The 7,965-nt window shown below is 46.0% G+C and overlaps 1 pseudogene; it reads left to right on the top strand.

The window, feature by feature from the left end:
* Positions 1-5,117: 5,117 nt before the first annotated feature.
* Positions 5,118-7,537, top strand: LOC116480065 (vesicle transport through interaction with t-SNAREs homolog 1B-like; annotated as a pseudogene).
* The last annotated feature ends 428 nt before the right edge of the window (positions 7,538-7,965 follow it).

The raw sequence follows: 7,965 nt of genomic DNA, 5'->3' as shown, positions 1-7,965 counted from the left end.
CCCATTGTTATTTTGGATGTTCTACTATATTTTTCCATTCTCTTGTTAGTTACCTTCCCTTCCAGCAATAATAATAAAACACACATTATGATTATTTGAAAATATGCCAATTATGTATTCCATTAAGATGTTTCATGTCCTGCACTTCTACCAATAAGAGACATTTAGAATACTTTTTCTTACCTCTCTCACTCTGCTTCCAACTCCTAGGTTTTTCTGAGATAGGATAGTACTTTTGGTTGTAGATATGATTAGATGGCTATCAAGCTCCATGAACATTAACTGTATAATATCTTTCTTTCTAAGTTTGTTGCTCACTACTTGTTCTTTATTCTCTTCACCTTCCTCTATCTTGATTTCTCTGTTCTGTTACCAAACCATTCTTTCAGGTGAGATATGAGATTGATATACTCTCTGAATCCTTTGGATCTCCAAATATATAACTTTTGCCTTGACAGGTGAAAGTTTTCTCAGCTGGGTATGAGATTCCTGTGTAAGGCTGGGTGCAGTGACTCACACCTGTAATCCCAGCACTTTGGGAGGCCAAGGTGGGTGGATCTCTTGAGGTCAGGAGTTCGAGACCAACCTGGCCAACATGGTGAAACCCCATCTCTACTAAAAATACAAAAATTAGCCAGGCATCATGGCAGGTGCCTGTAGTCCCAGCTACTCGTGAGGCTGAGGCAGGAGAATCGCTTAAACCTGGGAGGTGGAGGTTGCAGTGAGTTGAGATTGCACCACTGCACTCCAGCCTGGGTGACAGAACAAGACTCAGTCTCAAAAAAATAAAAATAAAAATAAATAAAAGACTCCTGGCCGGGCGCAGTGGCTCACGCCTGTAATCCCAGCACTTTGGGAGGCTGAGGCAGGTGGATCACAAGGTTTGAGACCAGCCTGACCAACATGGTGAAACCCCGTCTCTACTAAAAATACAAAAATTAGCCGGGAGTTACACATGCCTGTAATCTTGGCTACTCAGGAAGCTGAGGCAGGAGAATCACTTGAACCCAGGAGGCGAAGGTTGCAGTGAGCCAAGATTGCGCCACCACACTCCAACCTGGGCAACAGATTGAGACTCCATCTCAAAAAAAAAAAAGAAGAAAGAAAGAAAGAAAGAAAAAGAAAGAAAGAAAGAAGAAAGAAAGAAAGAAAGAAAGAAAGAAAGAAAGAAAGAAAGAAAGATTGATTCCGGTGTAGGCATTTATTTCTCTCAGTTTTCCCACTTTGAGCTTCCAGTGTTGCAGATGAAAAGTCCCATACCAATGTGATTTGTTTCCTTTTGTAGATAACTTGCTCTTTCTGTCTAAAAACTTGAAAATGTTTTTCTTTAACCTTGAAGTTTGGGAGTTTCATGCCTGTGTGTATGTCTTTTCTTGTTGTATCTTCCTGTTTCCTTTCAGTCTTCAAGCTCAGATATTTCTTCACATCAGCAAAATTTTCTTCTATTCTTTATTGCCTCTCCTCCGTCTATTCCTTTTCCCCCTTTTGGAACTAATATAGTTGAATTTTAGGACTACTGGATCTATTCTCCAAGAATCATATTTTCCTCATTATTTCCATCTCTTCATAGTATTTGCTTCATGCTTTGAAATATTATTTCCACTTGTTCTTCCAAGCCACTAATTTGAGTCTCAGCAGTGACTATTCTGTCTTTCAATACATACACTAATTTTTTTGTTGTTGAAAATGTTGTTTTTTTTAGTTCCAGAAAGTTGTTTCTTTCTTTTTCCTTTTTTTCTTTCTTTTCTTCTTCCTCTTTTTTTTTTTCATACTACTTGAATCTCCGTAAGTGCTCCTAATAGTTTAAGTTATCATGTATCTCTTTCACTGGCTACTGTGCTTTCTGGTGGGCAGGGAAACCAGCTATCATAACTGCATCCCTGCGGGGCCAAGGCTCTCTGAGTCACATTCTTCCAGTGTTCCTATGGTCCTGATCTCTCTGCTCTGGGTGCTTCAAAGCTGGTCTATATGCAGTGAGAGTGAGGAAGCTCCTCACCAGGTCTCCATACCAGGACTTTCCCCCTCTAACTCTAAGTTAAGCCTTTACTTGGCACCCTGCAGCCTGGCTCCAGCAGCAACATGGCTAAGTGTTTGGAGATGAGGGTGGAAAAGAGTGGAAATTGCCTTAGAACTGTAGTTCTCAAACTCCATCATGCATTAGAACTACCTTCGGGGTTTGTTAATACAGAGTTTCTGATTCATTAAGTCTGGGGTCAAGCCTGAGAATGTGCATTTCTAACAAGTTTCCAGGGCAAGCCCTTGCTGCTGATCTAGGGATCACTGCTTTAGCATACACCAAACCAAGCCCTCTTTCTTCTCCTCCTTTTTTGCCTTTTTCTTCTTCAAAATTATGCTTTCTTTTCTTTCTTATTTTTTTTCTTTTTTTTTTTTTTTTTTGAGACAAAATCTTGCTCTGTCATCCAGGCTGGAGTATAGGAGTCCGATCTCAGCTCACTGCAACCTCCCACTCAAGAGATTCTCATGCCTCTGCCTCCCGAGTAGCTGGCGTTACAGGTGTGCCCCACTGCACCTGGCTAATTTTTTCTATTTTTAATAGAAATGGGATTTCACTGTGTTGGCCAGGCTGGTCTTGAACTCCTGGACTCAAGTGATCTGCCTGCCTCAGCTTCTCAAAATTCTGGGACTACATGCATGAGTCACCGCGCCCAGCCCAAAATTATATATTCTTTTTATGGTAAGGAAATTAACCCAATGTCAGGGAATTATCTCCTAGTTTTATGTTTAGTCTTCCTACTAGTTCACAGTACTGAGACTTGTACACAACTGAGCTCCATCCAGGCACCTCCTCCACCGAAACACCCATGGGTGCATCCCTAACGAACCCGGCTGTGTCTAAGGAGGAGGCACCGGCGGGGACCCGAAGGCACTCCAGGCAGGACAGCACCACTGGGCTCACCTGAAGATGAGTAAAGGTGGGTCAGACCAGAAATTGCCATCTGTGCGTGGCCTCAGGACTCCTTCGTCTTTGGACACCCTTTTATTATTAGCTTTGTGCCCACACAGCCCTCCCTTCAGGATCCTCAGGGGTCAGAGGGCTGTGGTTCAGGAAGTACCTAGGGTGGCGGTAGGTGGCGAGGCTGCTGCCGAGCAGGACTTTCCTCCCCTGCTGGGAGCCACCTTTCTTCCTGTCTACAGTCTGCGAGTGTTGTCCCCTGTGTGTCCCCAGACTGCACCCAACTGCTTGTTCCAGCCACCTTCCCTTTGATTTTGCCCAGTGTTTTCTCTTCTTTAAATCACCTTGCCTGTCCTGGGACCCTTATAGCACTCGCTCTGCTGTCCTATGGTCCCCTCCCAAATCTGTGCTGTCTGGTGTCTGTGACCTCTGTAACACCCCACACCTCACTATCCATGCTCCTCTCATACTCTACCATGCGGAGCCCCTCTTCCATAACACACACTCCACCGTTCTACAACACAGGCTTCAAATGGGCATTTCAGCAAAGTCCAATGACCCTAATCTTAATCTGCATGCAGGATTTCCTTTTTTTTCTTTGTTTCTTTGTTTCTTTGTTTCTTTCTTTCTTTCTTTCTTTCTTTCTTTCTTTTTTTTTTTTTTTTTTGACAGAGTCTTGCTCTGTCTCCCAGGCTGGAGTGCAGTGGTGCAATCTTGGCTCACTGCAACCTCCGCCTTTTGGATTCAAGCGATTCTCATGCCTCAGCCTCCCGAATAGCTGGGACTACAGGTGCATGTCACCATGTCCAGCTAATTTTTGTATTTTTAGTAGAGACGGGTTTTCACCACATTGGCCAGGCTGGTCTTGAACTCCTGACCTCAGGTGATCCACCCACCTCAGCCTCCCAAAGTGTTGGAATTATAGGCATGAGCCACCATGCCTGGCCAGGATTTCCTTTCCATTCTTCAAAGGAACTACTTCATTCATTCTCTCTTCTCCCATCGTCCCTCTCCAAGCCCACAGAACTCCCCAGCAGCTCTCCTCTGCCCCAATTCCTTCCTGATAACTGAAGGAATCGGCCCTCTTCCCTCTCCTCCTACCATCTCACTCAATGATATCAGCAGCTCCGGCACCATCCCTCCATTCTCCCTTCTACTAGATTGCTCCCAACAGCAGCCAGCTGTGCTCCTAGTCTGCTCTCCCCGTGTCTAACTGTGCCTCTCCTCACTCACAGCTGCATCAGGCTGCTGTCCCACTTCTCAGCTCCCTGTCACAGCCACACTTCTCCAAAGAGTTGCCTGTCCCCACTGTTGAGGTTTTTCACCGCACATTCACTCAAATGTTGATCATAGGTCTGCAAAGGAGCCTCTCATATTTTAATATGGGTTATTTGCTCCAGTACCCAAGCCTTCCTGTTATTTCCCCTCTATCAGATGGACCCACTCTAACACATGACAAATCTGTATGGATTCTTGAAAATATAGTGCTTTATTGTACCTTTCAAATTTATATAAAGGGTTTAGTCAGCTTTATTCAAATATAATTCAACATATCATAGAATTTGCCCACTTAAAGTATGCAAGTCAATAATGTTAGTATATTCAGATTTGTGCAACCATCACCACAGTTAGCACATTTTCATCACTGGCCCCCAAAATCTCATACCTACTAGTAGTCACTTTCCATGTCCCGAAAACCTCCCAGCCTTGGGCAACCACTGATTTACTTTCTGGATATTTCTTTTCTTTTTCTTTTTTCTGTTTTTTGAGACAGGGTCTCATTCTGTCACCCAGACAGTGGTTTCTGGGTGCAGTGGTGCCATCATAGCTCACTGCAACATTGAACTCCTCGCACAAGAGATCCTCCTACCTCAGTCTCCTGAGTAGCTGAGACCACAGGTGCACACCACCACACCCAGCTAGATTTTGTACTTTAAAAATTATTTTTGTAGAGATGGGGTTTTGCCGTGTTGCCAAGCTGGTCTCAAACTCCTGGGCTCAAGTGATCTGCCCACCTCAGCCTCCCAAAGTGCTGGGATTACAGGCATGAGCCACCATGCGTGGCCTATTCTGGATATTTCACACAAACGAAATTAGGCATCAGTAGTGGGGATGGCTACAGGCCGTGGCTGCTGACTGTCAAGCTAGGAGAGGGCCCAGCGCCCAGAATCTTGGTGGGCGCTGCTGAAGCACCGCCTACACCATGCCTCTCTCTGCCACCTCCTTGGAGCATTTTGAGCAGCTGCACGAGATGTGCCTCCAAGGGGTGCACTAGTGGCTGCTGGGTATGGCAGGGACCCAGGAGAAGTTGATCAGAGATTCTGATGAAAAGCAACAGGAAGCAAACAAAATGCTGGCACAGATGGAGGAGGAACTACATTATGCACCCCTATCTTTCCATAACCCCATGATGTCTAAGCTTCGAGACTATCAGAAGGACCTTGCCCTATTCCATCTAGAGGCAAGAAGTACACCTTTGCGGCCACGCCTGGGGACCGAGGACACATGAAATATGGCACATATGCTGTAGAGAATGAGCATATGAATAGGCTACAGTCTCAAAGGGCAATGCTTCTCCAAGGCACCAAAAGCCTGGGCCGGGCCACCCAAGAGACTGACCAGATTGGCTCAGGAATCTCAGAAGAGCTGGGGAACCAACGGGACCAATGAGAACGTACCAAGAGTATACTGGGAAACACAAGTGAAAACTTGTGCAAAAGTCGAAAGATTCTCCCTTCTAAGTCCAGAAAAGTGACAACCAACAAGCTTCTGCTTTCCATCATCCCACTAGAGCTAGCCATCCTGGGAGGCTTGGTTTACTGTGTGCTCTTTTGCAAGCAGGGGACTTGCAATAGGGAAGGGTTGTGGACCAGAACTTTGACCTTGGGAATGCATGGTGTTAGGGATGTGGATGGAATAAGCATGTTGCTCCGGTGGGCTAACGGTTCAAGGATGCACTGTGTAGCCAGACTGTGGGAGAAGGGAGGAAAGGTGGAAAGCCACTTAAATGTAAGTGACAGCAACAAGACCAGTGTGATATACCAATGTAATAATGCTGTTCATGACTTCTTTTTTTGTTGTTGGTTTTTTGTTTTGTTTTGTTTTTTTGTTTTTGTTTTTGAGATGGAGTCTCACTCTGTCGTCCAGGCTGGAGTGCAGTGGCGTGATCTCGGCTCACTGCAAGCTCCACCTTCCAGGTTCACGCCATTCTCCCGCCTCAGCCTCCCGAGTAGCTGGGACTACAGGTACCCGCCACCACCCCCGGCAAATTTTTTGTATTTTTAGTGGAGACAGGGTTTCACCGTGTTAGCCAGGATGGTCTCGATCTCCTGACCTCGTGATCCGCCCACCTTGGCCTCCCAAAGTGCTGGGATTACAGGCATGAGCCACCGCGCCCAGCCATGACTTCTTTAAAAATACATAAGCCTGGACAACATAGCAAGAGCTCATCTCTACCAAAAATAAAAAAAATTAGCCAGGTGTGGTGGCCACATCTGTAGTCCCAGCTACTTAGAAGGCTGAGGCAGGAGAACTGCTTGAGACCAGGATTCTGAGGCTGCAGTGAGCTATGATAGCACCACTGCACTCCAGCCTGGGTGACAGAGCGAGACTCCGTCTCAAAAAAAAAAAAGAATATGCCAAGGCTGGGCGCAGTGGCTCACACCTGCAATCCCAGCACTTTGGGAGGCCGAGGTGGGAGGATCACCTGAGGTCAGGAGTTCAAGACCAGCCTGGCCAACATGGTGAAACCCTGTCTCTACTAAAAATACCAAAAACTAGCTGGGCATGGTGGTATGCACCCATAATCCCAGCTACTCTGGAGGCTGAGGCAGGAGAATCACTTGAACCCGGGAGGCAGAGGTTGAGGTGAGTTGAGATTGTGCCACTGCACTCCAGCCTGGGCGATAGAATGAGACTCTGTCAAAAAAAAAAAAAAAAAAAGGCCAGGCACAGTGGCTCACACCTGTAATCCCAACACTTTGGGAGCCCGAGGCGGGCAGATCACCTGAGTTTGAGGGTTCGAGACCAGCCTGACCAACATGAAGAAACCCTGTCTCTACTAAAATTACAAAATTATCTGGGCATGGTGGCACATGCCTGTAATCCTAGCTACTCGGGAGGCTGAGACAGGAGAATCGCTTGGACCCAGGAGGTGGAGGTTTCAGTGAGCCAAGATCATGCAATCGCACTCCTGCCTGGGCAACAAGAGTGAAACTCCGTCTCAGAAAAAAAAAAAAAAGTGCCGTGTGTGGTGCCACATGCATGTAATTCCAGCACTTTGGGAGGCCAAGGTGGAGAGATTGCTTGAGCTCAGGAGTTCAAGACCAGCCTGGCCAACATGGTGAAAACCTGTCTGTACTTAAAAAAATACAAAATTAGCTGAGCATGGTGGTGCACGCCTGTGGTCCCAGCTACTCTAGAGGCTGAGCAAGGGAGAATCACCTGGGCCCAGGAGGTCGAGGCTGCAGTAAGTCAACATTGGGCCCTGCACTCCAGCCTAGTGACAGAGTGAGACCCTGTCTCAAAAATAACAATCAACCAATAAATGAAATCATACCCTATGTGGTCCTCTGAGATGGCCTTTTCTTCTTAACCTGTTTTGAAGATTCAATCATGTTTTAGCATATACCATACTTCATTTCTTTTTCTTTTTTTCAAGACAAGGTCTCCCTCTGTTGCCCAGGTTGGAGTTCAATGGCCTGATCATGGCTCACTGCAACCTTGACCTCCCAGGCTCAACGATCCTCCCACCTCAGCTTCCTGAGTAGCTGCAACTAAAAGTGGGCACCACCACGTCTGGCTAACTTTTTGTATATTTTTTTTAATAGAACAAGGTCTCACTATGTTGCCCAGATTCATCTCGGACTCCCCAGCCAAGCAATTTGCTGCCTCCGCCTTCCAGAGTGTTGGGACTACAGGTGTGAGCCTATAGAAATAAAGACTGCACCCGGTCCTTTATTTCTTTTTTCAACTCACAAGTGCTTGATGTTCCTTCTTACTGTCAAATTATATTCCATTGTATAGATATACCACATTTTATATATCCATTC

Source organism: Hylobates moloch, unplaced genomic scaffold (genome assembly GCF_009828535.3).
Source record: "Hylobates moloch isolate HMO894 unplaced genomic scaffold, HMol_V3 SCAFFOLD_13, whole genome shotgun sequence".
Lineage (NCBI taxonomy): Eukaryota > Metazoa > Chordata > Mammalia > Primates > Hylobatidae > Hylobates > Hylobates moloch.
The sequence above is the reverse complement of the archived record's forward strand: the minus strand, read 5'-3'. Positions and strand labels throughout refer to the sequence as shown.